Below are 17,677 nucleotides of genomic sequence, written 5' to 3'. Positions count from 1 at the left end.
TGCCTCTGTTTTTTTTATACAGCACAAATGAATTGTGGATGGCCACCTGTAACAAATAAATGGCCACCTTTTTGTACCAGGTTTTAGTTTTGCGTTTTACTAAATAGGGCTGTAAAACCTGGTCGCTTAAATCCACCCCCCCATGTACTTGTTATATTCGGACACGCTCACTGGTTTGCGATCCCTGAACTTGACCGCCAGCAATTCTTCAGATGCATAAGCACAGGAGTCCCCCTTTACCATGCGCTTCCCCACTAATTGCTGTGGAAAACCAATTCGGTTTTTGCGCATGGTACCACATGCCCCAGTCCTTGCAGCATGCAAATGCCTAAACAGGGGCACACTAGAATAAAAATTATCACAGTACAGGTGGTACCCCTTGTGAAGCAGAGGCTGCATTATCTCCCACACAATCTTACTGCTGGTGGAATGATCAGGGGGGCATCCAGGAACATTTATTGTGCGGTCCCGCCCTTCATAAATCCTGAAGGCGGTGGTATATCCTGACCCGCTTTCACACAATTTGTAGAGCTTAACGCCATATCTTGCCCTTTTGGAAGGTAGATATTGGCGAAAGCTAAGTCTGCCATGAAAGTTGAGGAGGGATTCGTCCACACTTACATTCTGCTCAGGGGTGTAGAGTTGCAGAAATAAATTATTCAGGGAATTTATTAGCGGTCTTATTTTGAACAACCGATCCCGGTTTGCATCGGTACTTGGGGGGGCCTGTGCGTTGTCATTGAAGTGGAGGAACCTCATTATTGTCTCATAACGAGACCTGGGCATTACTGCAGAATATACTGGGGTGGCTTGGGCGGGTCTTGTTGACCAGTAAGACCTAATGGAGGGCTTTTTGACAATACCCATATTTAGGGTGAGCCCCAAAATTTTTTTTAATTCCTGCAAATTGGTGGGCGTCCAATCTCTGGCATGGGTGGATGAAGGTTTCTGCCTTATATATTGCGTGGCATATAAATTTGTTTCGTGGACAATCTGATTTAGGATGTCGTCCGTTATAAATAAATGGAAGTAATCCATTTGGACAAAATTTGTATTGTCCACGGTTATGCCAGGAGTGGCCGTAAATCCGTGGATTCTAGGCCCAAAAGATGGGGCAGGTGCCCATACAAGAGCCTGGACTGGAGGGACCAGGCTCTCCGGTGCCACAGCGCTACTTGGCCCTGCGCTTTCATGTTCTGCAGTTTCGACTGCATCAGGGACAACGTCCCCTGAAGATGAACCTGAAGTGACGCTGTCATCGTCACTACCTAAAACAGGTTCCATCTCGGACGCCATCTCTGATGCGGTCTCCGACTCAGACCACAGCATGGCGTATGCCTCCTCGGCGCTAAACAACTTCCTCGCCATAACGTAACTAACACTAACACTAACTAAACAAATTTTTTTTTTTTTTTTTTTTTTTTATAAAACACACAAACTAACTGCTATATATATCTACACTACCGCTAACAAAAAAATAAACCGCTTTTGCTATATATATTATATATATGTGGATATATATATATAATTATATACTCCCTACCTGCCTATTCTAATAGAATAAAAGAAAGAAAGGTAGATAGATAGAAAAAAAGATAGATGGATAGATAGATTGTATAGATAGATAGAAATCTATCTATACAGAGAATGTTTTAGAGTGTAACTGTATTTTTTTGTAACTGTAACTGTATTCTTCTGGCAGCAATTCTCCCGAGTCTCTTCTTCTCCTCAAACTGAAACAATGTTTGAGGAGAAGAAAAGAGGCAGGAGATTTACTGCCAGAAAAGTCAAAATAAAACAAATGTGGTCGCTGTGATAGGTTTTCACAGCGACCACATGTTCAGGGACCATCAGATTGGTCCCTGATACTCTGCCCAGTGCCCAGAGCTGTTGGTAACAGCGAGGGCACAGGGCTGTGTGCACGCGATCGCGTGCACACTGTTTTATAAGCAGGAATGCATGTGATCGCTGTGATTGGTTGTCACAGCGACCACATGTTCAGGGACCATCAGATTGGTCCCTGATACTCTGCCCAGTGCCCAGAGCTGTTGGTAACAGCGAGGGCACAGGGCTGTGTGCACGCGATCGCGTGCACACTGTTTTCTATGCAGAAATGCATGTGATCGCTGTGATTGGTTGTCACAGCGATCACATGTTCAGGGGCCAAAAGATTGACCCCTGACATTCTGCCCAGTGCCCATGGCTGTTAGCAACAGCCAGGGCATAGAGCTGTGTGCACGCGATCGCGCGTGCACAGTCTCTGAAGTGCGGCCGTATATATACTATACGCCGGACTTTAGAGACCCTGACCGCTGGCCGTATATTTACGGCCAGCGGTCGGGAACCTGTTAATTGAATACGACATTCAGGACTTTGTTAATTGTAGAACAGCGGGGGTTGTGTATTTGATCACGTGTCCATGCCCACTGAATTATGTAGGTAAGACCATTCGGCAATTTCATTGGCGTATTAGAGAACATGTAGGGCACGTGAAAAATACAAGTGATACCCCCGTATCCAAACATGTACATGAGAAAAATCAAGGAAACGCTGAATGTCTTCATTTTCAGGCAATAGAATTGGTGTGTCCACCTAAACGAGGTGGGGATTGGGACAACTTGATCCTGCGAAAAGAAGCCCAGTGGATCTATAGGTTAGCATGTATACAACCAGATGGGCTAAACGAGCAGATAAATTATACATGCTTTATCTAAACTCATATCTATATGAGTCCAGTCATTTATATATTTGCCTATCCTTCTGTATTGGTTTTGGGGCTTTATCTATGTCTATCTTCTAGGTTCCCCAATACTAGTGGTTAATCAACTTGTGATTAATCTACTGGTGGTCAATTTAATACCTTTCTTAATTCACTTCCTATAGTGCCGGATTACTTATGCATGGATTATAGTGGTGTGCCAGGACGCTGTCTGGAGCTGGGCAGCGTCCTTTGTTCCCATAGGAATAGGTTACTCCTCCTTCTAGATAGGAAAGGCTTGAGGCTGCAGCCAGATACGCCCCGTTCCCCTACTCTGCGCATGCGTGTATGGTGGATGTGTATGGTGGGCATGTCACATGACGCGCCCGGCATTAAATATCCGCAAGTCACTGCTTGCGCATGTGACGATGATTGGTCGATATGGGGGCTTGGCCTCAGCATAGGGGGCGGAGTATAAGTTATATATACTCCGAGTCCAGAGAGAAGCGTGCCGCTAATATGAATGTGAGTACGCTTTGTGTTTGTGCATATGGAATGAAATGTTTGCACAATTTAATGTTGCTGGCTTAGTAGCTAGCTCTATAATGAATAAGACCCCTGATGAAATGTTGAGATAGAAACATGTAGGTTCAATATGAGAAGGGGAATTTAGCGTAGGTGGCAGTGTTATCGATATCTTTACCCTGACACTGTGGTTCTCAGGAATCCTTTTCCTGGTTACTCCAGTACATGTCTGGGAGTGATTCACTGTTACACCAATGTTTAAACGTTCTAACACCATATATCATACGAAAATATTCATTTTGCAGGGTTTACAATAGAATCAGTGAATAAAATATAAAATCATTTTCAAATAAATTTTTGAGCACATTGGGCTTTTGTCACGGTGGTGAATGTACCCCTGATTTTAGCGAGATATTAATAAAGTATATACATTTTACTCTTTAGTCACAATCAGTGAATTGGGTGGCGAGCTGATCTGTGATTCTGGCATTCTTTTCTATAAAAAAAACTTATGGCGTTCACCATGCAGGAAAATGAATGTTAAAGTTTTATAGTTGGGGACGTTAAGGAAGCGGCGATACCAAATACGTGTACTTTTTTAATGTTTTCAATTTTTTCCTATAATAAAACTTTTATTATGGGAAAAAAGGCGTTTTTTTAGTTTATGCAACTTTAAACTATTTTTTTTCAAATATTTTTTTCTACTAGGGGACTTGAAAGCCTTAAGACCTGATCGCTATTCGAATACACTGCACTACATACATAGTGCAGTGTATTAGACCTGTCAGTCATAAACTGACAGCAAGCTTATTAGGTCCCGCATCTAAGCAGGTCCTAATAGGCTTCTGTACTTGGCAAGCAGTAGGCTATTGTTAGGCCTACAGTTGCCATAGCAAACATCGCCACCCCCGCAATTGCGTCACATGGATCCAGATAGCGTACAAACCAACCAAATGCTGCAGTTGCAATTGACCGCACCATTTAGGGAGTTAATTGCCGGAGATCAGACCTCAGTCTGGTCCCTGCCGCTACAGGAGAGTTTCAGCCCATTGGTTATGGTGCAGGCTCAGCTCCATGTGTGCTGTACGTAGAATATATGGTCCAAATCCTTCATCTGCCACGATGAGAAATGGGGCAGGAGGTCCAGTAGATCCAGGCAGTTGTCTCGGTTCTGGAACGGAGAGCTGTTTGGACTGAAGCCGTTCACCAATTCTGGAAGCCCTGAAGATGCCAGCATCTGAAGAGCTCCCATAGGCCCCTATATCTACAATTACAAACTGGTAGTTGCTGTCAGCCAAGGCGAACAGCATCACCAATAAATACTGCTTGTAATTGAAATCTAGGTACCATGAGTGAGGTGGCTTCTTCACACTAATGTGTTTACCATCCAGTGCGCCAACACAGTTGGCAAACTGTGATTGTTGGTAAAAGCCCTCGGCAATCCGAAACCAGTCTTGTGCCTTGGGCTGTGGCATCATCGTCGCTCTCAGTCGCTGCCAGATGACTTCGCAGGTCAGACAGATGATCTGTGAAATGGTGGAACACCCAAGTAGAAATTCAAAATGCAGTGATGCAAATGAGTTCCCTGTTGCCAGGAATCTGTGAAAAAAATATTTATAATAATTAGTGCTAGCAGTACCAGGGTGACATGGTGGCAATGGGCAAAGGCTACAACCAGGGTTATATAGTACTTGTAGCAGAGTGACATGGCGGCAATGGGCACAGGGGCAACTACGGTTATATACTACTTGTAGCATTATGACATGGCGGCAATGTGCACAGGGGACAACTACAATTATATACAACTTGTAGCAGGGAGACATGGCGGCAATGGGCCCAGGGGACAACTACGGTTATACTACCTGTAGCAAGGTGACATGGCAGCAATGGACAAAAGGGACATTTGGTGTTCTTACCTGAGAGAAACGATGAGCCGTTCCTCCGAGATGCACCGTCGGTCAAAGCTGGAAATCGACATGTAGCAGAAGTTGTGAAACTTGTCCGGGTGCTGCCGCAGGTCTGCATACAGGGTATGGAAATGCACCTTTCTGGGCTGTTGGGAGACAATGGGGTGAACCCAGTACCTCCTCCTCCTCTTCGGTTCTTCGTCCAGCATAGCTTACTGTCCGAATCGCCGAGAGACGAGCCAGTCCAGAAGAGCATGAGAGCATGAACCACACGTGGGTAGTGCATCCTTGCAACGAAAGAAATGCCAGAAACCAAAGTTATATCAGCCGAGGATTCCAACAGAGCTCTCACAAAGCACAAATGCCAGAGAAAATGGTGCCAGAGCGATCATGTGACCTTTTCAAGGGGTTGCGACATAGTGGTGACATCATTTGTAGACTCCCATTTCTTTTTTTTGCGGATCCGTAAATGCGGATGTACTAAGGATGCATGACGGTACGTATTTGCGGACAGCGTGCCTATATGCGAATGAGTCGCAGATGACTTTGGATGACTAGGGATCCGTATTTGAGTAGAATAAAAGCCATTACAGTCGTGTGCATGAGGCCTTAGAGTCCATGCTGTTTAGTTTACAGATGATTGCTTAGGCTGGATACAATTGTAGCATATTACTATCCATGAGAAGTATTTGGCTTCTTTGGGTTTTCACTCCGTGTTTTCATCCCATTACAGCAAAAGTTAAAACAGAAATTTTAGCACAAAGGATATTATAAAGTTGTATAACATTTTTTATTTTACAGTGATCAAGGTTTATTTGCAGAGAACCCCTTTAATACTTACACCCATATTGTCCAAGATTCCTATCCCTACATCAAGAGAATTAGAAATTCTACAAGTTTCAGTGTACCAACTATTCTTGTCCAATAGTGGAATGAGATGAACTGGACTTTACTAAATATATCACGCCATGAATTATTACTTATGTTACCTATAACCTCATATTTAACCCCTGACTTTTACAGTTATTTTTGGTTTTTCATTTTCGCTCTTTCCTCCCCAACTTCCAGAAGCCATAAGTTTTTATTTTTTGGTCCAAAAAAAACGTATGAGGGATTGTTTTTTGAAGGACAAGTTGTACTTTTTCACGGCACCATTTATTGTACCATATTATATACTGGGAAACGTAAAGAAAATATTTGCTTAATCGTATTGTCGCCGCTTGTAAAGGGAGTCTAATATTACATTTTAGGAAACTGATGCTTAATCCCTTCGCGCTCAGCGACGTACTATTCCTTCGTGCTAAGTGCATCGTTCGCGCTCAGCACTGGAATAGTATGTCGCGGGAGGAACGGCCATTTCGGCCGTCTTCCCGACACATACAGGAGCTGCAACAGCTGCTAACTCGTACAGCAGTCGCCGCAGCTCCTTCTGCGGAGACTGATCGCTGTGTCCCCGCTGATTAACCCCTTGGAAGCCGCTTTCAATAGCGATAGCGGCTTATAGGGGTTAAGCTGCCATCATCGGCCCGCTACACGATAGCGGCCGGCGATGGTGGCTATAGCAACCGGACGCCTAACTAGGGCATCCAGCTATGCCATTTATGGAAGCCTTGCTGTCAGTGAGTAGCTGACAGCTGTAATACACTGAACTCCGCATATAGTGCAGTGTATTAGAATAGGGATCAGGGCCTCCTGCCCTCAAGTACACTAGTGGGACAAAGTAATAAAGTTAAAAAAAGTTAAAAAAAAGTTGTGTAAAAATAAGAAAATAAAAGTTTTAAAAGTAACAAAAGTAAAAATCCCCCCTTTTCCCTTATCAGTCTTTTATTATTAATAAAAATAAATAAATAAACAAATAAACTATACATAATTGATATCGCCGCATCCGTAACCGCCTGAACTACAAAAGTATTTAGTTATTTATCCCGCGCGGTGAACGCCGTAAAAGAAAATAATAATAAACCATACCAGAATCACAGTTTTTTGGTCACTTCACTTCTCAAAAAATGGAAAAAAAAGAGATCAAAAAGTCGCATGTACCTAAAAATGGTACTGATCGAAACTACCGTTCGTTACGCAAAAACAAGTCCTCACACGGCTTTCCTGATGGAAAAAAAGACAAAAACTGTATGGCTCCTAGAATAAGGCAACACAAAAAGTAAATGATTTTTAATAAAAATTATTTTATTGTGCAAACACCATAAGACATAAAAAAAAACTATAAACATTTGGTATCGCCGTAATCGTATCGCCATGCTGAATAAAGTGAATATGTCGTTTATAGCGCACGGTGAACGCTGTAAAAAAAATAGAATAAAAAACAATAGAAGAATTGCTGCTTTTTAGTCACCACGCCTCTTAAAAATAGAACAAAAACTGTATTCTAGTAGTGCTGTATATCCCTCCGCCTTATTCTAGCACTGTACTGAAACGAGTTACGGAGAAACTCTCCAGGTGGCCTGAGGTACCGCTAATCGTGATGGGGGATTTTAATGCAGTGATGTCTGAAGGGTTGGATAGGTTTCATAGGGGAGGAGGGGGCAAAGAGGAGACCTGACTGCCTTTGGAAGATTAATGGAGGAATTGGGTCTGCGGGATATTTGGAGAGATAAACTTCCAGGGGTGAGGTAGTACTCGTGTGCATCATCCACATTTCAGTCACTTTCGCGAATGGACTTGGTAGCATGCTCAGCTTCAGCAGTGCCGTACATAGCGCAAATTGAATACCTACAGAGGGCGTTGTCAGACCACTCTCCGATGGCGGTGACGATGGAAGTGGGTGTAAGGCATACCAGGAACCCCGGGAATTGGAAGCTGAATGCGTTTTGGCTAAGATTGATAGATGGCGGGGAAATACGGAACCTGGTTAAAGAATATTTAAATTTTAATACTGAGTCAGTGCTGCGAGGGGTGTTATGGGATGCCATGAAAGCATGGTTGAGGGGAGTATTCATTCAACATATTAAACGAATTAAAACTAAATCTAGGCAATTGGGAGAAAGTTTAGAGGTTCGGGTGACAGAAACAGAAGGGAGACATGTAGAAGAGGGGTCCGAGGAGACACTTAGACATTGGGTGGAGGCACAGACGTTGTTAAAAAATCACCAACTAACAATGGTGGATAATAAACGATTATTCCTTAAACAGAAATATTATGAAGAAGGGGAAACGACAGGGGAGAATACTCGCTAGGATGGCAAAGCCGCATGGGAGTAATAATTTCATTCATGGCCTTAGGGGGGAGGGGGGAGGGTGGAGACACACACGGGGCAAATCTTGCAAATATTTCAGCGGTTTTATACTGACCTGTATACATCCAAAGTGCATTACGGCACACAGCAATTGGACGAGTACCTGGGAAACATTAATTTGCCTACCTTGGGCCGGGAGGACTGTGAAAGCTTGGAGGCACCTATTTCACTGGAGGAGTTGGAACAGGCGATAAGGGATATGGCAAATGAGAAAGCTTCGGGTCCAGATGGGTTACCGGGGGAAATCTATAAGGAATATGGGACGGAACTAGCGCCAGAATACTTGAGTACTTTGCAGGATAGTTTTGACAGAGGTAAAATACCAGACTCCCTATATGAGGCTACGATAGTGGTTCTCCCAAAAGAGGGGAAAGACAGTCAATTACCGGAGTCCTACAGACCAATATCCTTGTTGACATCGAATGTCAAGATTTTGGCAAAGATATTGGTCCTGCGGCTGAACAGGGTGGTACAGCATGTTGTGCATGAAGACCAATCGGGGTTCATACCCTCCAAATCGACGGCTGTCAACCTCAGGCGGCTGTTTTTAAAACTTCAGGCGACACTGGATGATCAAGGAGGAAGGGCGGTGCTAACGTTAGACGCCGCAAAAGCGTTTGACTGCGTAGAATGGGGGTACCTATGGCGAGTAATAGAAAAGATGGGATTCGGCCCTAACTTCGTGAAGTGGGTACAGTTGTTGTATGTGGCCCCTATAGCCCGCATACGGGTAAATGGTGCAATGTCCGAGAAATTTTCACTGGCCCGGGGTACGCGCCAGGGGTGCCCACTGTCACCATTGCTATTCGCCTTGGCGGTAGAGCCACTGGCGTGCCTCATAAGGCAGGAGGAGCATATAAGAGGCTTGCAATATGGGGAAATGGAGGAAAAAATTTCACTATATGCAGACGATATTTTAATATATATGACGGACACTGAGAATACACTGAAGGTAGTAATGGATACGATCACAAGGTTTGGGGAGTTCTCGGGATTAAATATTAACTGGACCAAGTCTGCTCTGATGCCACTTGACACGGTGAATATGGTAGATACTGGAGTGGGACCCCGGATTCCGATAGTCTCTGAATTTACGTACCTAGGGGATAAGGTGACGGCTAGGGTCCAAGACTATATGTCTTTGAATGTTTCACCACTGCTGCTCAAGGTGAAACATAAGGTGGATGCCTGGAACAGGCTCCCGCTCTCTGCTCTGGGGAGGACTAATCTAATCAAGATGATCCTTATGCCTCAAGTTTTATATATTCTTCATAACTCCCCAGTATGGATACCTAAGCACTGGTTCAGACGATTGCACAATCTCTTTCGGGATCTGGTCTGGAAAAAATGGGTTCCAAGGATTAAATTGGAGAAATTGCAATTGCCTAAAGACGAAGGGGGGGTAGCGCTGCCAAATGCCTGGATATATTACCTGGCTGCCCAGAGCCAACAATTTAAGGGGTGGGAGGACACAGAGACCTGGGGCTCCAGTGCACGTTTATTGTCATATTTGGGGGGAGGACTCAACCCACTAGAGGGTCTGGAAGCGCATACCTTTAAGAGATTGGCGAGTGCTAAACCAACGTTACTCCTGATACATAAAATATGGTGGCAGTGCAAACAGATACTGGGAGTGGGAATGTGTACCAAATATACTCCCCTATGGCATAATCCGGTCTTGTGGGAATTATACCAATTAGAGGGCATGCAAAAATGGGAATCGGCAGGGGTTAGGCGATTACAACACCTGTATGATGGTAACGGGCTGAGATCATTTCAGCAGTTGAAAGACCTATTTCCACTGGAGCACAATATGTTTTACCAATATTTGCAGATCCATCATGCCCTACAGGCGCAGGCGCATGTGGTGGACGTGACGGTCTGTGCTCTTGGGGTCCTAGAGTATGTGGGACGGGCTGACACGACCAAAGGCCTGATCTCAATGGCGTACAGGAGCTTACTGTCCAAACACTTGGGAAACCCAATGGTGCTGGTAAAAGCGAAATGGGAACAGGATGTCGGTCCATTGACCGAGGAGGAGTGGGAGGAGATATTAGCGTCCACATGTCACTTAACGCTCAGTCTGGCGCAGAGGAGATCACAACTCTTCCTGATACACAGAGTGTACCGCACCCCGTGGGTATTAAAACAGATGGGTATTAGAGCGGATGCTAAATGTCCTAGGTGCACGGAGGAGAAGGCAGACATATTGCATATGTTTTGGTCATGTGAGGCCCTGAGGACCCTATGGGGGGAAATATTGGACCTGATAAAGCAGGTGTATGGTCGGGAATTGGCGGCAGACCCTAAAGTTATGTTGTTGGGAGCGGTGGGAGAATTGGAGAGTGACAGAATGGCAAGCCTGGCAATTGCCAAGATATTATATCAAACGAGGAAATGCATTGCTAAACACTGGCTGGACGCGGAGCCACCAAGGATGAGGGAAATTGTAGGAATGTTGAACTATAATATCCTGATGGAGCATAAGATATTTTCTAAAAGGGGTACGGAAAAAAAAATTGAGAAACAATGGAGCAGATGGTTGGCCTGTCCTGAGGTGCTGTCACCTGAACTGAGCAGACTAAGTGCGAGAGTCGTCTGAGGAACTGGAGGTGATAGAGTCTGGAGCAAAGAAGGGGTGGTGGGGAAACTTGATAAGAGACATGTGCTCTGACCAGGAATGGTACTAGAAACAAAGGGCGGAGATATAGTGGGGGGCTGTGCAGGGAGGGGGGAAAGGGGGGAAGTTGGGGATTTCCCGATATGCTGTCACTATTGTATACGATGTTGGAAAATTGTAATGTGAATGTTAATGTGTTATTTCATTTCTGTGTTCGTATCAATAAAATTGGATTGTTTTAAAAAAATAAAAAAAATAGAACAAAAACTGATCAAAAAGTCACATGCACCCCATGAAAACTACAACGAATTCCTCAAGGGGTCTAGTTTCCAAAATAGTGTCACTTTTGGGGGGTTTCCACTGTTTTGGCACCACAAGACCTCTTCAAACCGGACATGGTGCCTAATAAAAAGGAGGCCTCATAATCCTCTAGGTGGTTCTTTGCTTCGGAGGCCGGTGCTTCAGTCCATTACCACACTAGGACCACATCTGTGATATTTCTCTAAACTGGAGAATCTGGGCAATAAGTATTGAGTAGTGTTTCTCGGGGTAAAACCTTCTGTTTTACAGAAAAAAAAGGAATAAAAACAATTTTCTTACAAAAAAACAGAAATATGTAAATTTCACCTCTACTTTGCTTTAAATTCTTGTGAAACACCTAAAAGGTTAATAAACTTTCTGAATGCTGTTTTGAATATTTTGAGGGGCCTAGTTTCTAAAATGGGGTGTTTTATAGGGGTTTCTAATATATAGGCCCCCCCAAAGCCACTTCAGAACTAAACTGGTAACTAAAAATAAAAAAAAAGAGGCTTTTTCTTATACCACACCCCAATGTACTGTATGGCCGTGTCCAGGATGCGTTATGAGGCAATACTTCGCTTCTAACATTATACTGATAATGAGCAGCGCCCACCCCGAGATGACCCCAGTTTTGACCGTTTGTATAAACGGAGACCCCTATTAGACCATTTTAGTGCCCGGTTTTCCAAAGCATACACCCCCGAGAATTGTATTTCTATTGATGAGTCCCTGGTCCATTTTAAAGGGAGGCTTCAATTCCACCAGTACCTGCCGTGTAAGAGGGCAAGGTATGGCGTGAAGATGTATAAGTTGTGCGAGAGTGCATCAGGGTATACTTACAAGGACAGCAGTATTCAGCCCTTAGAATGCCTCCCCTTACTGGGAGTTAACGCAAAAATTGGGTGGGATTTGGTGCACCCACTGCTGGACCAGGTTTACCACCTCTAACTGGATAATTTTTATACCAGCGTCCTACTCTTCAAGTGCCTCGCTTCCAGAAGTACTGCTAGAAGAAATCGGAGAGGCCTCCTGTGAAGGATTTGCCTGACACAGCTTCTGTGTCAACGCCCGTGGTTAATAAGCCTGCATCTGTGTCTAGGTCTGCTAGAGTGACTCGATCTGCTACCACTCAGGCTGGTAGGCTGAGGAGTGGGAGAGCCTATCGCAGCCTGGCCAGACGGTTCTAGCTCCCGCCCTTGGTCTACTTATAACTTAATTTGATGCTTGTCCTTTGCCTGTGATTCTCTTGTTTCCTGGCTCTGCTGTTCCTGCTGTTACCATTGACCTCTGCTTCATATTGACCCTGGCTTGACTGACTATTCTCCTGCTCTGCATTTGTTACCACGTACACTCCTGGTTTGACTCGGCTCATCCACTACTCTGTTGCTCACGGTTTTGCCGTGGGCAACTGCCCCACTTCCCTTTGCTTTTGTGTACCCTTGTCTTGTTTGTCTGTCGTGCACATATTGAGCGTATGGACCGTCGCCCATTTGTACGCCGTCGCCTAGGACGGGCTGTGAAAGTAGGCAGGGTCTGAGTGGCGGATAGATTAGGGCTCACCTGTCTGTCTCCCTATCCTGACATTACACCTCCCTAAGACACTGCTTGGGCAAACAAGAAGGGGTGGAAGCAGGGCACATTCTAGCAGCAACATATTGTGTGTTAAGTACAAGGACAAGAGAGATGTCGTTGTATTGACAACAATACATGGCCATACCAGTGCCCATGTACCTGTACGAGGTACCAGTACAGAGAACCCCAAACCAGACTGCATCCTGGACTACAATAGGTACATGGGAGGGGTGGACTTGTCAGATCAAGTCCTGAAGCCCTACAGTGCCATGTGGTGTGGTATAAGAAGCTGGCCGTGCACATCATTCAGATTGCATTGTACAATGCGTACGTACTACATCGATGTAAAGGCCAGGCGGGAACTTTCCTGGAATTTCAAGAGGTGGTTATCAAGAACCTAATCTTTAGGGACCATGAAGGGGGGGCACCAAGTACTTCTGGAAGCAGGGCAACACGCATCGTACCAGGGCAATACTTTCCAGGAGGAGTTCCCCAAACTGGCAAGAAGGGAAAAAGTCAAAAGAAGTGCAAAGTCTGCTATAAGAGGGGGATAAGGTAAGACACAATATATCAATATAACACGTGTCCCGATAAACCAGGGCTCTGTATGAAAGTGTTTTAAAATGTATCATACGTCCGTTGATTTTCAATCTACCCCAGTTTTACTTACCATGATGCACTCCGCACAGCTTATCCCGCTCATCTTTACACTCTGGGCCATGCTGTGTGCCCAGGCAGCTGTTAACATCCACATGTAGGGTATTGCTGTACCCGTGAGAACCCACATTACAGTTTATGGGATGTATGTCTCCGGTGGCGCATGCTGGGCACAATATATCGGACACTGAAATGGCATATATGTATAGAAAATTGCAAATCTCACTCTGCACTATCTGCTGCGCATTATCTTTTAAACAATACCTGTGGGGTCAAAATGCTCACTACACCTCTAGATGAATGCCTTAAGGGGTGTAGTTTTTAAAACGGGGTCACTTCTCGGGGGTTTCAACTGTACTGGTACCTCAGGGGCTTCTGCATACATGACTTAGTACCAGAAAATCCCCAGTAGGCCAAATGGTGGTCCTTTCCTTCTTAGCCCTCCCATGGGCCCAGTTTATCACACATTTTTTTTAATTCACAGCCCATTTCAAATAAATTCTGAGAATAAACTGTGGGGTCCAAATGGTCACAACACCCATAAATGAATTCCTTGAGGGGTTTAGTTTCCAAAATGGGGTCACTTCTGGTGGGTTTCCATTGCTTTGATACCTCTGGGGCTCTGCAAATTCGACATGGCACCCGAAAACCAATCCAGCAAAATCTGGACTCCAAAGAACACATAGCGCTTCTTTCCTTCTGAGACCTCCCATGGGCCCAAACGGCAGTTTATCACCACAAATGGGATATTACTGCACTCAGGACAAATTGGGCAACAAAATGGGGCATTTTGTTCCATGCGAAAATAAGAAATTTTGATCAAAAATGACATCTTATTGGAAAAAATTTCATCTTTTTAATTTCACAGCCAAATTCAAAGACGCTCTGTGAAAAAACTGTGGGGTCAAAATGGTAACAACAACCATACATGAATTCCTTGAGGGGTGCAGTTTCCAAAATGGGGTCACTTTTGAGGGATTCCTACTTTTTTGGCACCTCAACACCTCTTCAAACCTGGCATGCTGCCTAAAATATATTCTAATAAAAATGAGGCCCCAAAATGCACTAGGTGCTTCTTTGCTTCTGGGGCTTGTGTTTTAGTCCAAGAGCACACTAGAGCCACATGTGGGACATTTCTAAAAACGGCAGAATCTGTAAAATACATATTTAGTAGTGTTTCTCTGGTAAAACCTTCTGTGTTACAGAAAAAAATAGAATAAAATTAAATTCAGCAAGAAAAATGAAATTTGCAAATTTCACCTCCACTTTGCTTTAATTCCTGTGAAATGCCTAAAGGGTTAAAAAAAACTGTCTAAATGCTGTTATGAATACTTTGAGGGGTCTAGTTTTTAAAACTGGAAGTTTTGTGGGTGTTTCTAATACATAGGTGCCTCAAAGCCACTTCAGAACTGAACAGGTACCTTAAAAAAAAGGCTTTTGAAATTTTCTTAAAAATATGAGAAATTGCTGTTTATGTTCAAAAAATCATGCCAATCTAAAGTAGAATTATGGGAAATGTGAACTAGTAAATATTTTGGTTGGTATAACCATCTGTTTTACAAGCAGATGCATTTTTTACTTTAGAAAAATTCTATTTTTTCTAAATTTTCTCTACATTTTGCAATTTTTCACTAATAAACACTGAACATATCAACACAATTTTACAGCTAACATAAAGCCCAATGTCTCACAAGAAAACAATCTCCGAATCGCTTGGATAGGTTTAAGCATTTCGACATTATTACCACATAAAGTTAAATATGTCAGATTTGAAAAATGGGCTCTGAGCCCTAAGTCCCGAACTAGGCTGCGTCCTTAAGTGGTTAAGCAACTATCAAATATATCAATGTTTTACATCTCCTGTCACTCTTTGTCCTACAGTATATAATCCAGTACATATGGCGGCACGTTCCATACACTCTGTATTGTGTACATATGATACAATGTCCTGTCACCTACCACTGGATTAAACGCGATGTCACACAAATAGCGCTGTGAAGGGTCGGTTTTGTTAATTGTATACAATGTAATAAGTTGCAGCCGCGCACATAACAATTACCAGTCACACTTATGGATTGATGTTAAAGATTTATTTAAGGTTTTTGTGGATCAAAATATATAATGGTAAAGATGATGGTAATACAAGATCCAGCAAAAACTACGGTATATGTCACAGTATATACTGTAGTATCAGTAAGGGGTGGAAAATCTGGATTCCACAGACACAAGTAGAGATGACATATTGTCCTGTTCTGAACCTGGTCTTCTGGGTGATATTGATGCCCTGGTGACCACATTGATGTCTCTTCTGTGACAGATGTTGTAGAAATGTTAAGTCTCGCCATTGGAATTCTTGTAAGATGGCGGATTCTGCCCTTGGTTGTTATTAGTGTTGATGTTCTTTTGATATCTGCTGACTTGTTCTGGGGGGAGAAGCACACAACCCTATTAAATATTGATCATTCAGGCTGCTTGATAAATATAGAGAGGGGACACATCCAGAGGAACTTACCTTTCTATCAGCATTGATGGTGGCTCCTCCGGTGACAGGGAGCGCTATTCTCGCCAGATGTACTGCGGAATTGATGTTTATGCTGAAAGACAAATATTTGCTATTAATGTTCTATAATGTGTGTTTCTTAGCAGACACAAAATCTAGAAGACTTTTTAAGGTGATTTGAGGTAAATAAATTACTTAATTGATCCTTGGCGTCACACTACAAACCTTGAAGATGGTTGATGCAAGCAGTGGGTCTGACCTAGAGCTGTGCTCTTCAGCATGTTACGGGAACTTTCTAATGTTCCGATGTTTTATGCCCCGGAGATTGTAACTGTTCCTTAGGAGTCCTGCAAGATGCCAAGTAATGTCTTCCATCAATAGCAATGTTCCTTGTATCCATCATTTTTGATTAGAAGCTAATGCATCATAAAATCCAGTTGTTCCATCCATTCAGATGACAGGTTCCTTTAGGAAACTCATTGTACTATACTACATACATGCTTACAGTTGGGGAAGTTGTTCCCCAAAGCCCACAACCTTCATTCAGAAATGAAAACGTGTCTGAATACAAGGAGTTGGAATTTTAAGATTGAAAATACTTATTTACACTTTAGTTAAATTAGTTGATAAAATAAATTACAGATACAGAGGAAAACCTAAGAGATGGAAGAACATTTTCACCGCAAACATAACAGACAACTACAAAGCTCTTACCTGTAAGGACATGAACAGATGCAGCTACTTTTTTTGTCCTTTCCTCCTAATGCCCGTTACATAGATTTTACGATCAAAGCGTCCACCAGCCAAGGGGATGCTGGAATGAGAAATATATTTATGTAAGACATATGATAATGTTAGCAGGTAACCACACTTTGCTTAGTTTCACATCCTATAATCCTCCAGTACTGTTACCAAGGTGTACAGCCACCTGCCCCAAAGTGTGAGCTCTGGCTATAAGGACCATGTAGCAATGACGGCTACTGAAAGTATCATACCAACAACATGGAGGAAAACATGACTTACTCGTCTGAACCGGGCCTGATCTTTACTTCAAAGATGCCAAAAACAGGTCGGTGGTCTGAGGTCTTCAAAACAGGGCAAGAGTCGTATCTCAGGACTCGCACATCTCCCTCACATTGGCTTTTAAACAACACCCTGTCCTGTAGAGGTCATGAAAATAACAAATATCATTAGTGAAATCATATTATAATAGATTATTAAACTGCAAAACAACATAGACCTAAATGTTGGGCCTACTTTATTTATATTGCAGAATATTGAGACTTTATTGCATTTTACTTTTGACTTGGTCACACAGATTTCATTAAATAAGTATCCTTGACCCATGCTGGGCAACGACATATTACACTGGGAAACTGTGATGACAAACTCACTACATAAAAGTAAAATTAACTGAAAGCTTTGTTCATAAGAAATTACTCTTCCAGCTATAATAATAACAATTCATTACATTGGGGGAGGGGATTCATTATATAATGGGTGCTCTGGCCCATGGATTCTATTGTCTCTCAAGCTCTGTAGACCTGGAAATAAGATATCTTACAGTATATGATGGAATTCTCTGCTTTGCTGATGTATCATAGGTGTCTTTGCCAATGTCAAATTTATATGTAGGAAGGAAATCAA

The 17,677-nt window shown here is 43.2% G+C and overlaps 1 long non-coding RNA gene across 1 annotated transcript; it reads right to left on the bottom strand.

The window, feature by feature from the left end:
* Positions 1-16,261: 16,261 nt before the first annotated feature.
* On the bottom strand, positions 16,262-17,176 carry LOC142741295 (uncharacterized). Its single transcript, XR_012881068.1, has 3 exons — positions 17,054-17,176; positions 16,745-16,844; positions 16,262-16,377 (listed from the first exon to the last, which is right to left on the bottom strand). It is a non-coding gene; the product is annotated as an uncharacterized LOC142741295 (long non-coding RNA).
* Between the last annotated feature and the right edge of the window lie 501 nt (positions 17,177-17,677).

Source organism: Rhinoderma darwinii, chromosome 2, assembly GCF_050947455.1.
Source record: "Rhinoderma darwinii isolate aRhiDar2 chromosome 2, aRhiDar2.hap1, whole genome shotgun sequence".
NCBI classification, from domain to species: Eukaryota; Metazoa; Chordata; class Amphibia; order Anura; family Rhinodermatidae; genus Rhinoderma; species Rhinoderma darwinii.
This window is presented reverse-complemented; position numbering and strand designations above follow the sequence as displayed.